This window comes from Leuresthes tenuis, unplaced genomic scaffold, assembly GCF_036924035.1.
Source record: "Leuresthes tenuis unplaced genomic scaffold, fLeuTen1.0.hap1 SCAF_9, whole genome shotgun sequence".
NCBI classification, from domain to species: domain Eukaryota; kingdom Metazoa; phylum Chordata; class Actinopteri; order Atheriniformes; family Atherinopsidae; genus Leuresthes; species Leuresthes tenuis.
In genome coordinates, this window is record NW_027325363.1 from 28,275,211 (window position 1) to 28,296,811 (window position 21,601).

At 42.2% G+C, this 21,601-nt stretch overlaps 2 non-coding genes and 2 pseudogenes across 2 annotated transcripts; all 4 read right to left on the reverse strand.

Moving 5' to 3' along the window:
• Positions 1–9,479: 9,479 nt before the first annotated feature.
• LOC140314932 (U2 spliceosomal RNA) lies at positions 9,480–9,667 on the reverse strand. The gene has a single exon (XR_011917256.1). It is a non-coding gene; the product is annotated as a U2 spliceosomal RNA (small nuclear RNA).
• A 275-nt stretch (positions 9,668–9,942) lies between these two features.
• On the reverse strand, positions 9,943–10,056 carry LOC140314857 (U5 spliceosomal RNA). Its single transcript, XR_011917187.1, has one exon. It is a non-coding gene; the product is annotated as a U5 spliceosomal RNA (small nuclear RNA).
• Positions 10,057–10,467: 411 nt separating this feature from the next.
• Positions 10,468–10,600, reverse strand: LOC140314847 (U2 spliceosomal RNA; annotated as a pseudogene).
• Positions 10,601–10,902: 302 nt separating this feature from the next.
• Positions 10,903–10,992, reverse strand: LOC140314844 (U2 spliceosomal RNA; annotated as a pseudogene).
• Positions 10,993–21,601: the final 10,609 nt, after the last annotated feature.

Sequence of the window (21,601 nt, forward strand, 5' to 3'; positions counted from 1 at the left end):
ACAATGTATGATCAAAAGAGGGAGCGGAGGTGTTTGGCTGCAAGGTCTGAATTTCCAACCATAATTTGTAAACACCGTTGAAGAAAAGCCTCGAAAGCCCGACTATACACCATCAAAAGCGGGAGCAGAGGTGTTCAGCTGCAAGGTCTGAATGTCCACCAATAATTACTGAAAAATGGGTAAGAAGAGGTGTGAATGCCCAACTATACATCATCAAAAGCAGAAGTGGATGTGTTCGGCCACAAGAAGGTTTGAATGTCCGACCATAGTTTGTAAAAGGCGGGTAAGAAAAGGTTTGAATGCCCGAACATACACAATCAAAAGAGGGAGCGGAGGTGTTTCGCTGCAAGAAGGTGTGAATGTCCGAGCATAGTTTGTAAAAAGCGGGTAAGAAAAGGTTCGAATGCCCGAACATACACCATCAAAAGAGGGAGCGGAGGTGTTCCGCTGTAAGAAGGTGTGAATGTCCAACCATAGTTGGTGAAAAGCGGGTAAGAAAAGGTTAAAATACCCGACTCTACACAATCAATAGCGGGAGCGGAGTTGTTTGGCTAAAAGAAGGTGTGAAAGTCCGACCATGGTTTGTAAAAAGCGGGTAAGAAAAGGTTCGAATGCAAAAATATACACCATCAAAAGCGGAAGCCGAGGTGTTCGGCTGCAAGTAGGTCTGAATGTCCACCCATAATTAATGAAAAGCGGGCAACAAGTAGGTTCGAATGCCCAACCATACATCAACAAAAGCAGGAGTGGATGTGTTTGGCTACAAGAAGGTTTGAATGTCCGAGCATAGTTTTTAAAAAGCGGGTAAGAAAAGGTGCGAATGCCCGACAATGTATGATCAAAAGAGGGAGTGGAGGTTTTCGGCTACAAGAAGGTTTGAATGTCCAACCATAGTTTGTAAAAAGCGGGTAAGAAAAGGTGCGAATGCCCGAAAATACACCATCAAAAGAGGGAGCGGAGGTGTTCCGCTGTAAGATGGTGCGAATGTCCGACCATAGTTGGTAAAAAGCGGGTAAGAAAAGGTTCGAATGCCCGAATATATACCATCATAAGCGGAAGCGGAGGTGTTCGGCTGCAAGAAGGTGTGAACGTCCGACCAAAGTTTGTAAAAAGCAGTTAAGAAAAGGTTCGAAAATCCAACCAAACATAATCAAAAGTGGGAGCAGAGCTGTTCGACTGCAAGTAGGTGTGAATTTCCACCCATAATTCCTGAAAAATGGGTAAGAAAAGGTGCGAATGCCCAACCATACATCATCAAAAGAAGAAGTGGATGTGTTCTGCTACAAGAAGGTTTGAATGTCCGACCATAGCTTGTAAAAAGTGGGTAAGAAAAAGTTCGAATGCTCGAACATACACCATCAAAATTGGGAGCGGAGGTGTTCCGCTGTAAGACGGTGTGAATGTCCGACCATAATTGGTAAAAAGCGGGTAAGAAAAGGTTAGAATACCCGACTGTACACAATCAATAGCGGGAGCGGAGTTGTTCGGCTACAAGAAGGTGTGAAAGTCCGACCATGGTTTGTAAAACGCGGGTAAGACAAGGTGCGAATGCCCGACAATGTATGATCAAAAGAGGGAGCGGAGGTGTTTGGCTGCAAGGTCTGAATTTCCAACCATAATTTGTAAACACCGTTGAAGAAAAGCCTCGAAAGCCCGACTATACACCATCAAAAGCGGGAGCAGAGGTGTTCAGCTGCAAGAAGGTCTGAATGTCCACCAATAATTACTGAGAAATGGGTAAGAAAAGGTGTGAATGCCCAACTATACATCATCACAAGCAGAGGTGGATGTGTTCGGCCACAAGAAGGTTTGAATGTCCGACCATAGTTTGTAAAAGGCGGGTAAGAAAAGGTTTGAATGCCCGAACATACACAATCAAAAGAGGGAGCGGAGGTGTTTCGCTGCAAGAAGGTGTGAATATCCGAGCATAGTTTGTAAAAAGTGGGTAAGAAAAGGTTCGAATGCCAGAACATACACCATCAAAAGAGGGAGCGGAGGGTTTCCGCTGTAAGAAGGTGTGAATGTCCGACCATAGTTGGTAAAAAGCGGGTAAGAAAAGGTTAAAATACCCGACTCTACACAATCAATAGCGGGAGCGGAGTTGTTCGGCTAAAAGAAAGTGTGAAAGTCCGACCATGGTTTGTAAAAAGCGGGTAAGAAAAGGTTCGAATGCAAAAATACACACCATCAAAAGCGGAAGCCGAGGTGTTCGGCTGCAAGTAGGTGTGAATGTCCACCCATAATTAATGAAAAGCGGGCAACAAGTAGGTTCGAATGCCCAACCATACATCAACAAAAGCAGGAGTGGATGTGTTTGGCTACAAGAAGGTTTGAATGTCCGAGCATAGTTTGTAAAAAGCGGGTAAGAAAAGGTGCGAATGCCCGACAATGTATGATCAAAAGAGGGAGTGGAGGTTTTCGGCTACAAGAAGGTTTGAATGTCCAACCATAGTTTGTAAAAAGCGGGTAAGAAAAGGTGCGAATGCCCGAAAATACACCATCAAAAGAGGGAGCGGAGGTGTTCCGCTGTAAGATGGTGCGAATGTCCGACCATAGTTGGTAAAAAGCGGGTAAGAAAAGGTTCGAATGCCCGAATATATACCATCAAAAGCGGAAACGGAGGTGTTCGGCTGCAAGAAGGTGTGAACGTCCGACCAAAGTTTGTAAAAAGCAGTTAAGAAAAGGTTCGAATATCCAACCAAACATAATCAAAAGTGGGAGCAGAGCTGTTCGACTGCAAGTAGGTGTGAATGTCCACCCATAATTCCTGAAAAATGGGTAAGAAAAGGTGCGAATGCCCAACCATACATCATCAAAAGAAGAAGTGGATGTGTTCTGCTACAAGAAGGTTTGAATGTCCGACCATAGTTTGTAAAAAGTGGGTAAGAAAAAGTTTGAATGCCCGAACATACACCATCAAAAGAGGGAGCGGAGGTGTTCCGCTGTAAGACGGTGTGAAAGTCCGACCATAATTGGTAAAAAGCGGGTAAGAAAAGGTTAAAATACCCGACTGTACACAATCAATAGCGGGAGCGGAGTTGTTCGGCTACAAGAAGGTGTGAAAGTCCGACCATGGTTTGTAAAACGCGGGTAAGACAAGGTGCGAATGCCCGACAATGTATAATCAAAAGAGGGAGCGGAGGTGTTCGGCTGCAAGGTCTGAATTTCCAACCAATAATTACTGAAAAATGGGTAAGAAAAGGTGTGAATGCCCAACTATACATCATAAAAAGCAGAAGTGGATGTGTTCGGCCACAAGAAGGTTTGAATGTCCGACCATAGTTTGTAAAAAGCGGGTAAGAAAAGGTTCGAATGCCCGAACATACACAATCAAAAGAGGGAGCGGAGGGGTTTCGCTGCAAGAAGGTGTGAATGTCCGAGCATAGTTTGTAAAAAGTGGGTAAGAAAAGGTTCGAATGCCAAAATATACACCATCAAAAACGGAAGCCGAGGTGTTCGGCTGCAAGTAGGTGTGAATGTCAGATCATAATTTGCAAAAAGCTGATGAGAAAGGTGTGAATGACCGACAATAATTACTGAAAAATGTGTTAGAAAAGGTAAGAATGCCGGACTATTCATCATCAAAAGCAGAGAAGAGGTGTTCGGATGCAAGAAGCTGTGAATGTCTAGCCATAATTACTCAAAAACGGTTAAGAAAAGGTAGTATTGCCAGACCATAAATGATCAAAACAGGGAGCGGAGGTGTTCCGCTGTAAGAAGGTGTGAATGTCCAACAATAATTGGTAAAAAGCGGGTAAGAAAAGGTTAAAATACCCGACTGTACACAATCAATAGTGGGAGCGGAGTTGTTTTGCTACTAAAAGGTGTGAAAGTCCGACCATACATCCTCAAAAGCAGAACTGGATGTGTTCGGCTACAAGAAGGTTTGAATGTCCGACCATAGTTTGTAAAAAGCGGGTAAGAAAAGGTTCGAATGCCCAAACATACACCATCAAAAGAGGGAGCGGAGGTGTTCCGCCATAAGAAGGTGTGTATGTCCGACCGTAGTTGCTAAAAAGTGGGTAAGAAAAGGTTAAAATACCCGACTGTACACAATCAATAGCGGGAGCGAATGTGTTCGGCTACAAGAAGGTGTGAAAGTCCGACCATGTTTTGTAAATAGCGGGTAAGAAAAGGTGCGAATGCCCGACAATGTATGATCAAAAGAGGGAGCGGAGGTTTTCGGCTAAAAGAAGGTCTGAATGTCCAACCATAATTTGTAAAAACCGGGGAAGAAAAGGCTCGAAAGCCCGACTATACACCATCAAAAGCGGGAGCAGAGGGGTTCAGCTGCAAGAAGGTCTGAATGTCCATCAATAATTGCTAGAAAACATGAAAGAAAATTTTCGAATATCAAACCGCACATGATCATAAGTGGGAGCGGAGGTGTTTAGCTGCAAGAAGGTGTGAATGTCCACCCATAATTCCTCAAAAATGGGTAAAAAAAAAGGTGCGAATGCCCAACCATACATCATCAAAAGCAGGACTGGATGTGTTCGGCTACAAGGTTTGAATGTCCGAGCATAGTTTGTTAAAAGCGGGTAAGAAAAGGTTCGAATGCCCGAACATACACCATCAAAAGAGGGAGCGGAGGTGTTCCGCCATAAGAAGGTGTGAATGTCCGACCGTAGTTGGTAAAAAGCGGGTAAGAAAAGGTTAAAATGGCCGTCTGTACACAATCAATAGCGGGAAGGGATGTGTTCGGCTACAAGAAGGTGTGAAAGTCCGACCATGTTTTGTAAAAAGCGGTTAAGAAAAGGTGTGAATGCCCGACAATGTATGATCAAAAGAGGGAGCGGAGGTTTTCGGCTGCAAGAAGGTCTGAATGTCCAACCATAATTTGTAAAAACCGGGGAAGAAAAGGCTCGGAAGCCCGACTATACACCGTCAAAAGCGGGAGCAGAGGTATTCAGCTGCAAGAAGGTCTCAATGTCCATCAATAATTGCTAAAAAACATGAAAGAAAATTTTCGAATATCAAACCGCACATGATCATATGCGGGAGAGGAGGTGTTCAGCTGCAAGAAGGTGTGAATGTCCACCCATATCTCCTGAAAAATGGGTAAAAAAAGGTGCGAATGCCCAACCATACATCATCAAAAGCAGGTGTGAATGTCAGATCATAATTTGCAAAAACCTGATGAGAAATGGTGAGAATGCCCGACTATACACCATCAAATGCGGGAGCGGAGGTGTTCGGCTGTGAGTAGGTGTGAATGTCCGACCATACTTGCTGAAAAATATGACAAAGCAGTTTTCACTTGGTTTGAGTGAAGGATTTCATTTTATATAGAAATCCGAAATTGTGTAGAACTCGTGGAAATAAGTTTATTCTCGGATTCCTAAAGGTTTAGTGTTGTTCTTTGGTATACTGCAAAGTAATACTTTTTATTTTGTTGAAACCGATTCAGACATGGATAAATATCAAGGAAAAAGCAGTTTTAACTTGGTTTGAGTGAAGGAATTCATTTTATATCAAAATCCGAAATTGTGTAGAACTCGTGGAAATAAGTTTATTCTCGGATTCCTAAAGGTTTAGTGTTGTTCTTTGGTATACTGCAAAGTAATACTTTCTATTTTGTTGAAACCGATTAAGTTAAAACTGCTTTGTCCTTCATATTTATCCATGTCATAATAGCTTTAAACAAAAAAGAACGTTGTACTTTGCAGGATAGGAAAGAACAACACTAAACCTTTTCAGGAATCCGAGAATAAGCGTCGATTGACGAGTTCTACACAATTTCGGATTTTGATATAAAATGAATTCCTTCACTCAAACCAAGTGAAAACTGCTTTGTCATATTTTTCAGCAAGTATGGTCGGACATTCACACCTACTCACAGCCGAACACCTCCGCTCCCGCATTTGATGGTGTATAGTCGGGCATTCTCACCATTTCTCATCAGGTTTTTGCAAATTATGATCTGACATTCACACATGCTTTTGATGTTGTATGGTTGGGCATTCGCACCTTTTTTTACCCATTTTTCAGGAATTATGGGTGGACATTCACACCATCTTGCAGCTGAACACCTCCTCTCCCGCATATGATCATGTGCGGTTTGATATTCGAACATTTTCTTTCATGTTTTCTAGCAATTATTGATGGACATTGAGACCTTCTTGCAGCTGAACACCTCTGCTCCCGCTTTTGATGGTGTATAGTCGGGCTTTCGAGCCTTTTCTTCCCCGGTTTTTACAAATTATGGTTGGACATTCAGACCTTCTTGCAGCCGAAAACCTCCGCTCCCTCTTTTGATCATACATTGTCGGGCATTCGCACCTTTTCTTAACCACTTTTTACAAAACATGGTTGGACTTTCACACTTTCTTGTAGCCGAACACATCCCTTCCCGCTATTGATTGTGTACAGTCGGGTATTTTAACCTTTTCTTACCCGCTTTTTACCAACTACGGTCGGACATTCACACCTTCTTATGGCGGAACACCTCCGCTCCCTCTTTTGATGGTGTAGGTTCGGGCATTCGAACCTTTTCTTACCCGCTTTTTACAAACTATGCTCGGACATTCAAACCTTCTTGTAGCCGAACACATCCAGTCCTGCTTTTGATGATGTATGGTTGGGCATTTGCACCTTTTTTCTTACCCATTTTTGAGGAATTATGGGTGGATATTCACACCTTCTTGCAGCTGAACACCTCCTCTCCCACTTATGATCATGTGCGGTTGGATATTCGAACATTTTTCTTCATGTTTTCTAGAAATTATTGATGGACATTCAGACCTTCTTGCAGCTGAACACCTCCGCTCCCGCTTTTGATGGTGTATAGTCGGGCTTCCGAGCCTTTTCCTCCCCGGTTTTTACAAATTATGGTTGGACATTTAGACCTTCTTGCAGCCGAAAACCTCCGTTCCCTCTTTTGATCATACATTGTCCGGCATTCGCAACTTTTCTTACCCGCTTTTTACAAACCATGGTCGGACTTTCACACCTTTTAGTAGCCAAAAAACTCCGCTCCCGCTATTGATTTTGTACAGTCGGGTATTTTAACCTTTTCTTACCCGCTTTTTACCAATTATGGTGGGACATTCACACCTTCTTACAGCGGAACACCTCCGCTCCCTGTTTTGATCATTTATGGTCTGGCAATACTACCTTTTCTTACCCGTTTTTGAGTTATTATGGCTGGACATTCACAGCTTCTTGCAGCCGAACACCTCTTCTCCCGCTTTTGATGATGAATGGTCCGGCATTCTTACCTTTTCTAACACATTTTTCAGCAATTATTGTTGGTCATTCACACCTTTCTCATCAGCTTTTTACAAATTATGATCTGACATTCACACCTACTTGCAGCCGAACACCTCGGTTTCCGCTTTTGATGGTGTATATTTTGGCATTCGAACCTTTTCTTACCCGCTTTTTACAAACCATGGTCGGACTTTCATACCTTCTTTTAGCCGAACAACTCCGCTCCCGCTATTGATTGTGTAGAGTTGGGTATTTTAGCCTTTTCTTACCCGCTTTTTACCAACTATGGTCGGACATTCACACCTTCTTACAGCGGAACACCTCCGCTCCCTCTTTTGATGGTGTATGTTCTGTCATTCGAACCTTTTCTTACCCACTTTTTACAAACTATGCTCGGACATTCACACCTTCTTGCAGTGAAACACCTCCGCTCCCTCTTTTGATTGTGTATGTTCGGGCATTCGAACCTTTTCTTACCCGCCTTTTACAAACTATGGTCGGACATTCAAACCTTCTTGTGGCCGAACACATCCACTTCTGCTTGTGATGATGTATAGTTGGGCATTCACACCTTTTCTTACCCATTTTTCAGTAATTATTGGTGGACATTCAGACCTTCTTGCAGCTGAACACCTCCGCTCCCGCTTTTGATGGTGTATAGTCGGGCTTTCGAGCCTTTTCTTCAACGGTGTTTACAAATTATGGTTGGAAATTCAGACCTTGCAGCCGAACACCTCCGCTCCCTCTTTTGATCATACATTGTCGGGCATTCGCACCTTGTCTTACCCGCTTTTTACAAACCATGGTCGGACTTTCACACCTTCTTGTAGCCGAACAACTCCGCTCCCGCTATTGATTGTGTACAGTCCGGTTTTTTAACCTTTTCTTACCCGCTTTTTACCAACTATGGTCGGACATTCGCAGCATCTTACAGCGGAACACCTCCGCTCCCTCTTTTGATGGTGTATGTTCGGGCATTCGAACTTTTTCTTACCCGCTTTTTACAAACTATGGTCGGACATTCAAACCTTCTTGTAGCAGAACACATCCACTTCTTCTTTTGATGATGTATGGTTGGGCATTCGCACCTTTTCTTACCCATTTTTCAGGAATTATGGGTGGATATTCACACCTACTTGCAGTCGAACAGCTCTGCTCCCACTTTTGATTATGTTTGGTTGGATATTCGAACCTTTTCTTAACTGCTTTTTACAAACTTTGGTCGGACGTTCACACCTTCTTGCAGCCGAACACCTCCGCTTCCGCTTTTGATGGTATATATTCGGGCATTCGAACCTTTTCTTACCCACTTTTTACCAACTATGGTCGGACTTTCACACCGTCTTTCAAGTGTAACACCTCCGCTCCCTCTTTTGATGGTGTATGTTCGGGCATTCGCACCTTTTCTTACCCGCTTTTTACAAACTATGGTCGTACATTCAAACCTTGTAGCCGAAAACCTCCACTCCCTCTTTTGATCATACTTTGTCGGGCATTCGCACCTTTTCTTACCCGCTTTTTACAAACTATGCTCGGACATTCAAACCTTCTTGTAGCCAAACACATCCACTCCTGCTTTTGTTGATGTATGGTTGGGCATTCGAACCTACTTGTTGCCCGCTTTTCATTAATTATGGGTGGACATTCACACCTTGTCACAGCCAAACACCTCCGCTCCCTGTTTTGATCATGTATGGTTGGACATTCGCACCTTTTCTCACCCGCTTTTTGCAAACTATGGTCGGCCATTCACAGCTTCCTCTCCACCATACTTGTATGGTGGGATATTCACACCCACTTGCATCCGAAGACCTCCGCCCCCACTTTTGTTGATATTTAGCCGATCATTCGCACCTTACCCGCTTTTGGCAAACTATGGCCTTCTTGCAGCCAAAAACCTCTGATCTCGCTTTTGATGATGTAAGGTTGGGCATTCAGACCTTGCTTCACCTGCTTTTCACCAAATATAGTCGGACATTCACACCTTCTTGCAGCCGAACACTTCCGCTCCACCTTTTAGTTTTCTATGGGGCATTCACACCTTTTTTTACACCGCATTTTATAAAAACACCACAGGAACACCGTATTGAGGCTTTGTTCTGACCGCTCATTCGGTGTCGCGTTTCTTTCAAGCAATTCTCCTGGTTAGCCCACACTCGGCTCGCTCCCAGAGCCATGTTAAAGTCTGCTTCGCATTCACTCTCTTTTCTCAGCAGATTAAAGAAACTTCCATCCTGCACCGCTGTTTGCTTTTTCACAAGAGCAGAGGAGAGCGCACCGTTCCCAGCGGCACTGCAGTACCGGGTCGATGCTTGGAGTGAACGGAGCAAGCTCCTTTTTCAACTCCTATTGATAAAAATCCATTTAATATGTAGTCCTTGCATAGACATATAACATATTAAACTGATAAGTACAGATACTACACTTGATCTTAGCCAAAATGCCGAGAAGCGATAACTGTCCACTGGTTCACGTCCGAGGGCCCTTCCTGGCACAATCCGCACTTGTAGCGGTGTTCGTTTTATGGCCATAGTGTCACTTTGCACCTCCGCCCACCCGCTGCACTGAGCACTCTTCAACCCTTTTAAATGGCATAACTTTACACTACCGCACGCTCCAGCGAGCACCATTCAAGCAACATCGGCACAGTCGCAACAAGTGAGGCGACTCTACTCAGAGAAGTCACTCTGCGCAGTAACAAGATTTCTTTTGCACAGACAGAAAGGGCTTCACCCGCAAAGGTAAAGCCTGCCAAAAATAGAAACAACTCATTAGTGCTGCTCTACACGGAAGTCTTTAGTAAAAGGCGAAAGACTTGTACATTATGAAGAGAAACCAGTGTATGATTATCCATCACTGCGGGAGCAGGGCATCAGGCTAGTTGGCATAGCCACCTTCCCCATGGTGAGCTTTGCTTGGTTGAGACGCTTGCTCCCCCCCCTTGCTCCTCGGCTGACCAAGTAGGAACAATCGGGCCATATTCGATGGCTGCCTTGTCTTTTACTCTGTGCAAAAGACAAGGCAGCCACAAACAACACGGGAACACCGTGTTGAGGCTTTGATCTGACTGCTCATTCGGTGTCGCGTTTCTTTCAAGCAATTCTCCCAGTTAGCCCGCACTCGGCTCGCTCCCAGAACCGTGTTAAAGTCTGCTTCGCATTCACTCTCTTTTATCAGCAGATTAAAAGAAAGTTTCATCTTAGGCTCCCTGAAACTTCCATCCTGCACCGCTGTTTGCTTTTTCACAAGAGCAGAGGAGAGCGCACCGTTCCCAGCGGCACTGCAGTACCGGGTCGATGCTTGGAGTGAACGGAGCAAGCTCCTTTTCAACTCCTATTGATACAAATCCATTTAATATGTAGTCTCGCATAGAGGACATATCAGACATTCAATTCAATTCAATTCAATTCAATTTTATTTATATAGCGCCAGATTACAACAATTGTCATCTCAAGGCACTTAAGTAATATAGTCCAATTCAAGCCAATTGGAATTCAATTCATTGTAATCATGATCCAATTAATTCATATAGAGCCAATTCAAAAAATTAATATCCTAGCTAAGGAAACCAACAGATTGCACCGAAACGTGTCTTCAGTCCAATCTCCCGTCCTGAGCGTGCCTGTGGCAACTGTGGAAAGGAACGACTCCCTTTTAACAGGAAGAAACCTCTGGCAGAACCAGACTCAGGAAGGGTGGCCATCCGCCTCGACCAGCTGGGGTTTAAGAAGATAAGAACAGATACTACACTTGATCTTAGCCAAAAGGCCGAGAAGCGATAACTGTCCACTGGTTCACGTCCGAGGGCCCTTCCTGGCACAATGCGCACTTGTAGCGGTGTTCTTTTTATGGCCATAGTGTCACTTTGCACCTCCGCCCACCCGCTGCACTGAGCACTCTTCAGCCCTTTTAAATGGTATAACTTTACACTACCACACGCTCCAGCGAGCACCATTCAAGCAACAACTTTGCACTCCAGCTTCGAACATCGGCACAGTCGCAACAAGTAAGGCGACTCTACTCAGAGAAGTCACTCTGCACAGTAACAAGATTTCTTTTGCACAGACAGAAAGGGCTTCATCCGCAAAGGTAAAGCCTGCCAAAAATAGAAACAACTCATTAGTGCTGCTCAACGTTGTACTTTGCAGTAAAAGAAAGAGCAAATCTAATGTTTCAGGAATCCGAGAATAAGCTTACTTTCATGAGTTCTTCACGATTTCGGATTTTGCTATAAAATGAATTCCTTCACTCAAACTAAATTAAAACTGCTAAACCGCTAATCTGTTACATACAAGGCAGATGTCAAATTCACCGAAATAGGATCTAAGGGTATTTGGCCAATCGAGCTGTAGCAGCTTCGGTAAAAGAGTATAAGTTGAAGAGTTTGTGAATAAAGGTGTGCGCACACATAGTGAGTTGTAGGAAAATAGGCAGGGAGCAATGCCGGCTGGGGTATATGTTCTTGTATGTTGTCTGACTGTTTGATTTGAATGTGTTGTGTAAGTGTCCTGTTGAATGTTACATGTTTGGGCTTTGACACGCTTCACTGTGGTTGTTAACTGTGTGGTGTGTCCTGAAATGTTATATGTTTGGGCTGTGTGACATGCTTAATGCTTTTCAGTAGCAACCCACTTATTCATATATAGCAACTGACAACATAAGAAGTCCGGACATACTTTGATAGTAGTTGTAGAAGTATCCTTATTGATAATAGATAAACTAATTCATAGTGATAGAACAGTAGATGAACAGGTGCCTGCACATGTCTCATGAAAATAAAATGGGTGTATGATTGCTGACGGCAGAGCAATACTGCCAAACTTATGAGTTCTTGTGGCAAACTTGATTCAGTGTCTTGACGTGTATACGCTGTTTCGCTGACTTGTCACAAGAAACAAAGTGTGTTTGATAAGATCCGACCATTTTATTACGGGAGGATCAGTATGTATGGATTCTGATGTGACTGATAAACCCATTCGTATCTTAAGCATAATCTAATACGTGAGACAACGCCCTGGCACACAATCAAAAAAAAAAAAGAGAGAGAGCGGTTTTGTGTCCCCACAGTCCATAATGTAGAAAAGAGAGAAAAAAGCCTTTCTGATTTGGTGTGTGTGCTCACAGTGCAGAGTGTAGAGAAAAGAGAGAAAAGAAAGCCGTTTTGGTGTCACGGGTGTTGTGACTTACACACACACATTTCTGAATTGAGAAAGGAAATTATTTTAGAGAAAGCACTAGAGTTTAGATCCCACATTTGTTGATAGGCATTCATTTAATTTTTCTTTTAATCAGTTTTAAAGTGAATACTAACTGAGAAATGAAAAAGGTGAAGAGTTTAGAAGCTTGGTTCAAGAGCAAAACTTGGTTTATGATCAGCTGAGTCTCTAAACAGAACAGCAAAGGGCTTCATCGAACATTTAAAAAAGATTCAGATTGTTAGAATATCCAGAATTTATAGGAATGGTGGTGATTACTCTTATTTTCTAGAATGGAAATAACTGCACCATGTCTGTTTTATGAATTTAAGGGGCTAAAAAGTTTTGTTCTCGTTTTTCTATGATTAACCGAATGTATGTGAGAGTCCAAACAGACAGAAGGGCCGAGCGCTGGACCTTCCAAAAAAGATGAGACAGGCTGGACCTGTGCCATACTAGTTAAGACCTGCCTGTGGATAACAGGTTCTTTAAACTCTCACACACACAAACTCACACACGTTCGCACACATACACCCATACACACACACCTTCTTGAACTTGCTGCAAGATTAAACATTTGCATTAACTGACTCCAGCAACTCTGAGTCTCATTGAGAGACTTTTCTCAACAATTGGGTCCTCAAACCAGATCTCAACGTTTTTTCCGCTTTCCAGGGTCGGAGCTGAAACCGTGCACGGGGGAGTCCAGTACTCCTAATGAAAGACCCCCTGCTGAATTGCGGTAATTAGGGGCCAGTGTCCACTGAAAGGGGGAAACAGGGACGAGATCGTACTTTCGAATCAATGGCCAGAAGCCATTGGCAGTGCAGGCATCAACAATAATGGTGTTATTTCACCCATTAACACTTAAGGTACCTCATGCAGTGGCTGTGATATGGTTACTTAACAAAATATCTTTACCAGACATCTCTCCTACATAACAGTTCTTCTTTCACAGCCACACCTTGTTGTCGAGAGATGTGCTACACTTAATCCATCCACACTGCTACCTACCCCACAGATGGAAAGCCTCATGATTGCATGTCAGAAATAACCATCAGTGTTTTACCCAGGCCAGACTTAACTGATATACGTTATGAAAATGCAGAAATAACTATATTTATTCAACAGGTCAAGCAAAAAACCCTGATGGCACAAATGCTACAGGATTTGCAGTAGTAACAGAAACTGAAGTTTTCTTAAAACAACCACTACCAAAAAATTACTCTGTTCAAGCAGTCGAATTGGTAGCTTTAACTGAAGCTTGTAAATTAAATAACAAAAAGGTTGTTAACGTTTACACTGACAGTCAGTATGCCTTCTCAACTGTACATGTGTTAACACAGCATTGGAAAAACAGGTATGTTGACATCCACAGCTAAATGTATAAACTACAAATATTTTAGCATTATTAGATGTTATTCAATTGCCATCTACAATAGACTCGTATGAATGACCGGAAGGAAAACCATACTGCCAAAGAATTTGTTTAAATATGCTGCAGTATTGAGCCACGGACCATGTCATGTCTCAACAGGAGGGATAGAAGCAATAATGAACAAGGTTTTTACAGCATATGGTTTTACTAATTATTGAATTTTTTTTTTTAGAATAAATAAATGAATAAAGTTTTGTCTAGCAGGTCAAATATGTGCAAAATACATTCCACAGGGCAATCTAAGACCAAAACGAAGATAATTCCCTAAGCCAGTGTATCTTTTTCAACATATTTGTTTGTATTTCATTATTTCATTATTGTGTAGATTTCATTGAACTAAATTAATGTTAAGGGAAACGATTCTGCTCAGTGACAACAGAGGTTTTTACCAAATGGTCTGAAATATTTCCATGTGCACAAGCAGATGCACTCTCAGTAGCAAAATCACGCGTAAAATAACTCATTTCTAGATTTGAAATTCCTGAAAAGATCTTCAGTGATAATTTGACACACTTTGTAAACTATGTCATCTCACTGATGGCAAAGAACTTAAAATAGATCTTAGAAACCACTGTGATATAGAAGGTTTCGCTAACACATTGGAATTGTTTTACTATTTACATATGCATGTGCAGTGAAGAATTGCTTGCTGCTGATAAATGCAAAGAAGAACAGCTTACACATAGATGCTCACATATAGGCTGCTGAATGCAATGAAGACCTGCTTATCCAGTAAAGTTCAATGTCAATGTGTAATATTCAATTAGGATTTGCAAAACAGTGAAGTTAAACAATGAATGGGTCCATAGTCGGTATGAGAAGACTACAGGAATATTTACCTGGGTGTACGTTCAAACAGAGATGAGAAAATTGCGATAAATTATTGTTTGTTTGTTTGTTAGTATGTATATGAATGTTATGTGTATAAACTGTGTTGAGTTGTAGTTACTCAGTAGTGTCTCAGTGAAACAACCGACGGGGGAAGCCTTGCGGTGACAACAAAAGCAGTGTTTTACTGATCAGTCAAGTTGCTCCAGTGTACTCCATACAAACTGGTTGGCTACTGAAGGGATAGAAAATGGGGAATACTTGTTTTAAAGCAAACAAGGAATTAGATGGGAAAAATACATGTTTTAACGGGACCCAGACAATATTATATAGATGTCGCCACTGAAGTAAAGAACATTTACGTGGGATGGTGTGAGGGTCCTCGTTTGGCTGACGTTCGCCGATATGCTCGCCATGCTCAGAACCAAGTTGAGACGCGTAAGACAACCAAAAGGGACAAGTGTGAAAAGGAGCTGCATTTGGCAACCATGACCATGTATTACGCAGTTGGTGTAAACAGAGGACGAGGCCGAAGTCGAAGACGTGGACGTGTGGGAGAGGAGGTCGAAATGGGCCACGCCAGAGCTGTGATCCGAATATTTGTTTTTACTGTGGCCAGACTGGACACTGGAAGAAGGACTGTCCACAGCTAAAAAGTGATGAAATTGGGCAAAAGGCTGACTGAGGGTGGGAGGCAGGTTCTGGACGTCACGCGGCAGCGGAGCCTCCACTAATGGGTGATAGCACAAACACACTCACACATTTTTCCTGCTCTGTGTAGTGAAGCAACGCTTGCCGACTGTGATTCACGTAGTAAAGTTTTGCATGCTATTTCCGTCCTAGAGCAAAGATATTTCTCTCAGAATATAGGAACTTATGTTCATCAGTAGTGACGTCAGGGGAGTTTGATTGTCCTCCAAAGTTAAGTGGAAACCACGTTTACTGTATGTCTGCATCAGGCCAGGTTGTGAAGGAGAAAATGACAATGCCCATTGCGTGTTGTCACTCCCGATGAGCTCTCCTTCAAACACTCATTTTTGTTATCAGAGTTGTGTCCCATTAACCTGATGGGCTGTGATCTCATGTGTAAATTAGGCATTATTTTAACTTCTACACCAGAGGGTGTTAAGGTTATGTTACAGCCTGACAAAGTTTTCACAGCAGTGCAGTTTGATTCATCGGCACTTACATATGCTTATGAGTGGAAACTTCCCAGCTCTCCTTTTTCACAACAACTAGTGGAAGAAGCAAAAGCGTTAGTTTCACCCCTTTCTGATTTCATGCAACCTACTGATTTGCACTGCACATCACACATTTCTTTGGGGCCTGACAATGACTATGAGAAGAAGTGAAAAAATATGTGCGCCTACTTTATTGGCTGTGTCGCTCACTCCAGAGCACTTCGATTTTTTTAATGTTTGTGGTACTCGCCCTCACATTTCCTTGGCCAAACGTACACACTGGCAGTGACAAGGTGTGGGAGAGTTTGTTGCGACATGTCAGAAAGAAATGGAGTGGACCGTTTCACCTGCTGATCCAAATTTGATGTTTTCTGAACGATTGTCAGCATAGAAAAAAACATTTTTGAGTACAATGCATTGTCAAAGAACTGTGGACTTAATTCCTACCACAGAATCACATTTTGAAGCATGTTTTTTATCTGAAACAGATTTGTCTTCGATACCCATGTTGGCTGAAGTGCCCAATGATCTTTGGGCTAAGAGCAAATATGATGTGGGGTTGATAAAAGGCTGTGAACCAGTAATTGTCACCCCTAAATCAGACTTTTGTCCATGTAAAAAACAATACCCTTTTAAGCCTGAAGCAATTAAAGGGATTAAACCTGTTTTTCAATCTTTTCAGAAAACAGGCGTTATTGTTCCTTTTGAAAATTCACCTGTGCTTACTCCATTGTTTCCTGTTAAAAAGATTAAAGATGCTGGCCAGCCAGATGAATGGCGTTTTGTACAGGACCTCCAAGCGGTGAATGCTAAAGTTTAGCCACATGCTCCTACTGTGCCCAACCCACACACTATTTTGTCTCAAATTACATCAGATGCACAGTTTTTCTCAGTGGTTGACTTGTCGCCAGTGCACCCTGATAGCCCATTTTGGTTTGCTTTTTAGTTTGAAGGGAGATCTTGGACTTTTACCCGGTTATGCCAGGGGTACTGTGAAAGTCCCACTATTTACAATGCTGCCCTCAAAGCTAGTCTGGATTAACTTCAATCAACCACAGGTTCTGCTCTTTTGCAGTATGTGGATGACATCCTTTTATGTAGTCCATCTAAACAACAGTGTGAAAAAGACCAAATGACTCAAATAACTTTCTTGCTTTCAAAATCTTTCCTCTAGTGACGCTGACTTAGAGAGGGATGAAGATAATCATGTTTAATTGTTCATGTTTTGATTGTTTATCATTGGACCCTTTATTACTATGATGCCTGCATTTTAAACTCACGTTGTGTGCAAATGCAGGCTGATGTTTTACAGATAAAGTTATTATTTTCCTTGTTTCTTTTGGGTTGATTAATATAATGGTATTATTATAATCAAAAGGGAGGAATGTAATGGAAAATAATTCTTATATGCATTGTATTGAGTGTTACTGTGTATAACCTGCAAATGACCGAGCTGCAAGGTACCACCCTGCCCTGTTTTCTTAAATTCCTCTTTACAATGGTGGGCTTGTTATAATGAGATAGGTGCACTTTAGGGGGGACAGGGTTAGGCTGGTATTTACGAGTGTGTCTGGGTAACCTCAACTGATGGTTGGGGAGGAAAGTTAGAAGAACAATCAATTATACCCAAAAACAGATGACGTGATGAGCGGGCAATATAACTGTGTGTTTTTGCTTCAGTGGTCAGAGCAACTCTGTATTCTGTACTGTGTTGTTCTCTCTTGCAAGATATTATTATTAAAGCCTCTTATCTCCTCACAAGAAAATAACTGACTCCCCAAATGCAAGTGTCAAGACAAATGATCAAACTTCTCCAAGCTTCAGTCTGCAGAGAAGTACAAGACAGGGTTGCTCACTTTCTCCCTCACTTTTTGCTATTTTCATCAAACCTTTAGCAGCTGCTATCAGACAAGATAGAAATATTAAAGACATCCAACCCCAAAATATTGAGCATAAAATAAGTCTTTATGCTGATGATGTATTACTTTTCCTTCAGAACTCACAGACGTCTCTCACTCACGATCACACTCATAAATAAATTCTCAGCACTTTCTGACTACTCTATCAATTGGTCTAAGACCACAGTTCTGCCCATTAACTGTAGGGTCCAGAATATACCTGCGATCACTTTACAGTCAGGAAATATTAGATATTTAGGCATAAACATTTCCTCCAGGCTCTCAGAGCTAACAAAGCTAATTTATGTGCAATTATTAAAGACAGTAGAGGACAATCTCTCTCGTTGGAAGTCCTTACCTATATCACTTATGGGGAGAGTTACAACCATTAAAATGATGATACTACCAAAAGTTAACTATTTGTTCTCAATGATCCCCATAAAACCAACCTGCTACTTGGTTTAAGTCACTAGATTCATGCATCTCCAAATTTCTGTGGAAAAACAAACCACCACGTATTAGTTTAAAAACCCTACAGAAGACCAAGGACAGTGGTGGATTAGATTTACCTAATTTTCAGCACTATTCCTTAGCCAATAGGTTACGGTATATATCAAAATGGTTTAAACCTAGCCCAATAGATGAACATGGATAAATATAGAACAAGCATTGTGTGATAATCTGGAAATCTCTGACCTGCCACTTATTAGTCAAAACGTAATAAATCACAAATGTTTCAAAAGCATTAACATCAGCACCTCTCTGACAGCCTGGTGGGAATTTCTTAAAATAACAAAGTCTTCACTTGTCTAAGCTTACACCCATCTGGAACAATCCTGACATCCTGCAAAACAAAAAAATGCTAAACTTTACTCTCTGGAAGATCAAAGGAATCAAACATCTGGAACATATAATCCAAAATGGACATTTTATTTCATTTGATGAGCTCATATCACAACATGAGATAGGCAGCAATAAATTCCTAGAATATCAACAACTTAAGTCTATAATAACAAAGAAATATATCCTCCACCAACCAGACTTACAACTCCCGATTAGGGTAGTAGAATTTCTAAGCATCTGCACCCCAAAACTACTATCAAAAATATATAAATTATTGTCTAAGATAGATGACACAATGTCTCTACCGTCCTCAAAATGGGAGGCAGATTTATCCATCAGTTCTAGTCATAGCTTCTGGCCACATATATGTTTGAACACCTTCAGAATGACTCGAAATCCTAATTTACAGCTCATACAATACAAAATTCTTCATAGAACACACTATACAGGACAAAGGATGTTCAGGATGGGTCTAACACACTCAAACATCTGCTCACATTGCACAGATAACACACCTGATGATTATGCACACGCTTTGTGGTTTTGTGCGCCTGTCCAGAGGTTCTGGCTTGAAGTCTGTGCGGACCTATCAACATGACTAAAGTGTAGCATTCCTGCATGCCCCACACTGTGCATACTGGGTGACTTAGATAACATCAATGTGGAATTTAGCTTAGCACACATGATCCTCACAGTGTTATGTATAGCAAAGAAAACTATTCTCATGAACTGGAAAGCGAAGAACAATCTGTGTATTAACCAGTTTAGAAATTTTCTTTTAGATTATATTAGCATGGAAACAATGTCTGCTTCCTCAAAACATCAATTGGCTGAATTTAATTCTCTCTGGTCCCTTCTGATTAGCTTGATCACATAGTGGTGGTGGTGGGTTGCTGTCCCGTCGCTCTGGGCGGTTGGGTGTGTGCTGGGGGGGGCTGTGTGGCTTCGGGCGTCTGGTGGTCTCTCGGGTCGTGGGGAAATACAGCAGCCCTGTATTATTGCTTCCTGTGAAATCAAGATACAATGTGCACATGCTGGTTACAAATAAGAAAATACAAACAACAAACAGTTTCTTCCATGGTTCACAGCATGTGTATGATCATCTTCATCGCTGGTCTCAGTAAGGATGTTTCAATCTTCGGTGTCAGAGGTTACTAGCACTTAACACACCGGTGGAGTACAGCTTTTACTGCTGACTCTTATCTTTGTCCTTCCGGGCGTGTTGGTTAGGCTGATGTATGTCAGGGTGGAAGTCATCTACTGGTTCTGGTACCTTCTTACAGTGACTGGCATGAATCCAGGTTGCTCTCTCTGCAACTTTAACAGCTGTGTGAGTGACCAGTAGCACCTGGAACGGGCCTTGCCAACGTTTGGACTTCCAATGTTTCCTGCGAAGTTCCTTCACCACCTGTCATCTGGTTGGAGTGGTGTGTTTTCTGTGGCTGGAAGGGCTGCTTTTACTGCCTGTGAAACTTGAGATAGAACAGTGGAAAGGTTTCGACAGTAAGACAACATAGCATCATCACAAACAGTTGTGGAAGGGAGGGGTCTGGTTACAGGTCCCAATCCCAGGTTAGGAGGTCTGCCAAATAAAATTTCAAATGGGCTGAGATTCACTTGAGCTCTGATTCTCATTCTCATGTAGGTAAGCACAATAGGTAATGCTTTTGTCCATGGCAGACCTGTTTCTTCACAACATTTGGATAACTTGGACTTTAATGTACCATTTTCTCTTTCCACAGCACCTCCACTCTGTGGATGATAAGCACAAGCTGTGCGCAAGCTTATTCCCAGGAATTTACCAACCTCAGTCAATGCAGTGTTTACAAAATGTGTGCCATTATCACTGCTGATCTTCTCTGGAATGCCCCATCTAGGAATGATTTCTGTTTAGCAGTGCTTTAGTCACTGCATTACTGTTTGCATGTTTTGCAGGGAAAACTTCAACCCATTTACTAAACACGTCCACTATTACTAGTGCATATTTCTTTCCTTCAGCTGGTGTGAGTTCAACAAAATCCATCATCAAATGTTCAAAACGTTTCTCTGGTGGAGGGTGTGCAACTTGCGATGTGTGTAATGCCTTTCCTACATTATGTGTGGCACAAACCATACATGACTGACAGTATTTTTGCGCATATGAACTGAACCCTTTTGTGAACCACTGAGCAGTGAGTGCATTCAGCATCCCCCCTTTTGACACATGGTTCAACCCATGTGTCAATTTTGAAAAATGAGGAAAAAAATGTTTAGGTAGACAGGGTTTACCATCAGGTCCCATCCAAACACCATCCGTATGAGTTGCACCCACAGAGGACCAAATGCGTCCAGAGGACCAAATTTCATCTGCAGAGGCAAAAGTTTGCAAAGCATGGAGATCTGTGAGGGAGTCTTTTGCCTGCAAAGAGAGGGAAGCGAAAACAGGAAAAAAATTAGCTGCTTGCTTAGCTGCAGCATCAGCTCTGGCATTGCCACAAGCAACAGGATCGTCTGAGTTAGTGTGAGCCGCACACTTACAGACCGAGATTGCTGTAGGCAAAAGGATCGCATCAAGAAGATCAGAAACCTGCTTGGAGTTCAGAATAGTTTTACCATCTGATTTAAGGAAATGCCTGTGTTTCCACAGCACACCAAAGTCATGAACAACACCAAAAGCATATCTGGAATCTGTGTAAATAGTGACAGACTTACCAGCTGCCAACTTACAAGCTTCAGTAAGTGCAATAAGCTCAGTAGTTTGAGCAGAGAAATGTTTAGGAAGAGAACCAGACAACAAAGTGTCATGTGAAGAACATACTGCAAACCAAACACAGTTAGTACCTGTGGCTGGATCACGCAAAGCTGATCCATCTACAAAAAGAATCATGTCAGAGTTTGGAAGAGGAGTCTCTAAAAGATCAGGTCGGGGTGTACAAACTTGTTCCAAAACAGCTTCACAGTCATGAGGCTCCCCATCCTCAGGAGTCGGAAGCAAAGTAGCAGGATTCAGAACAGTACAATGTTTAA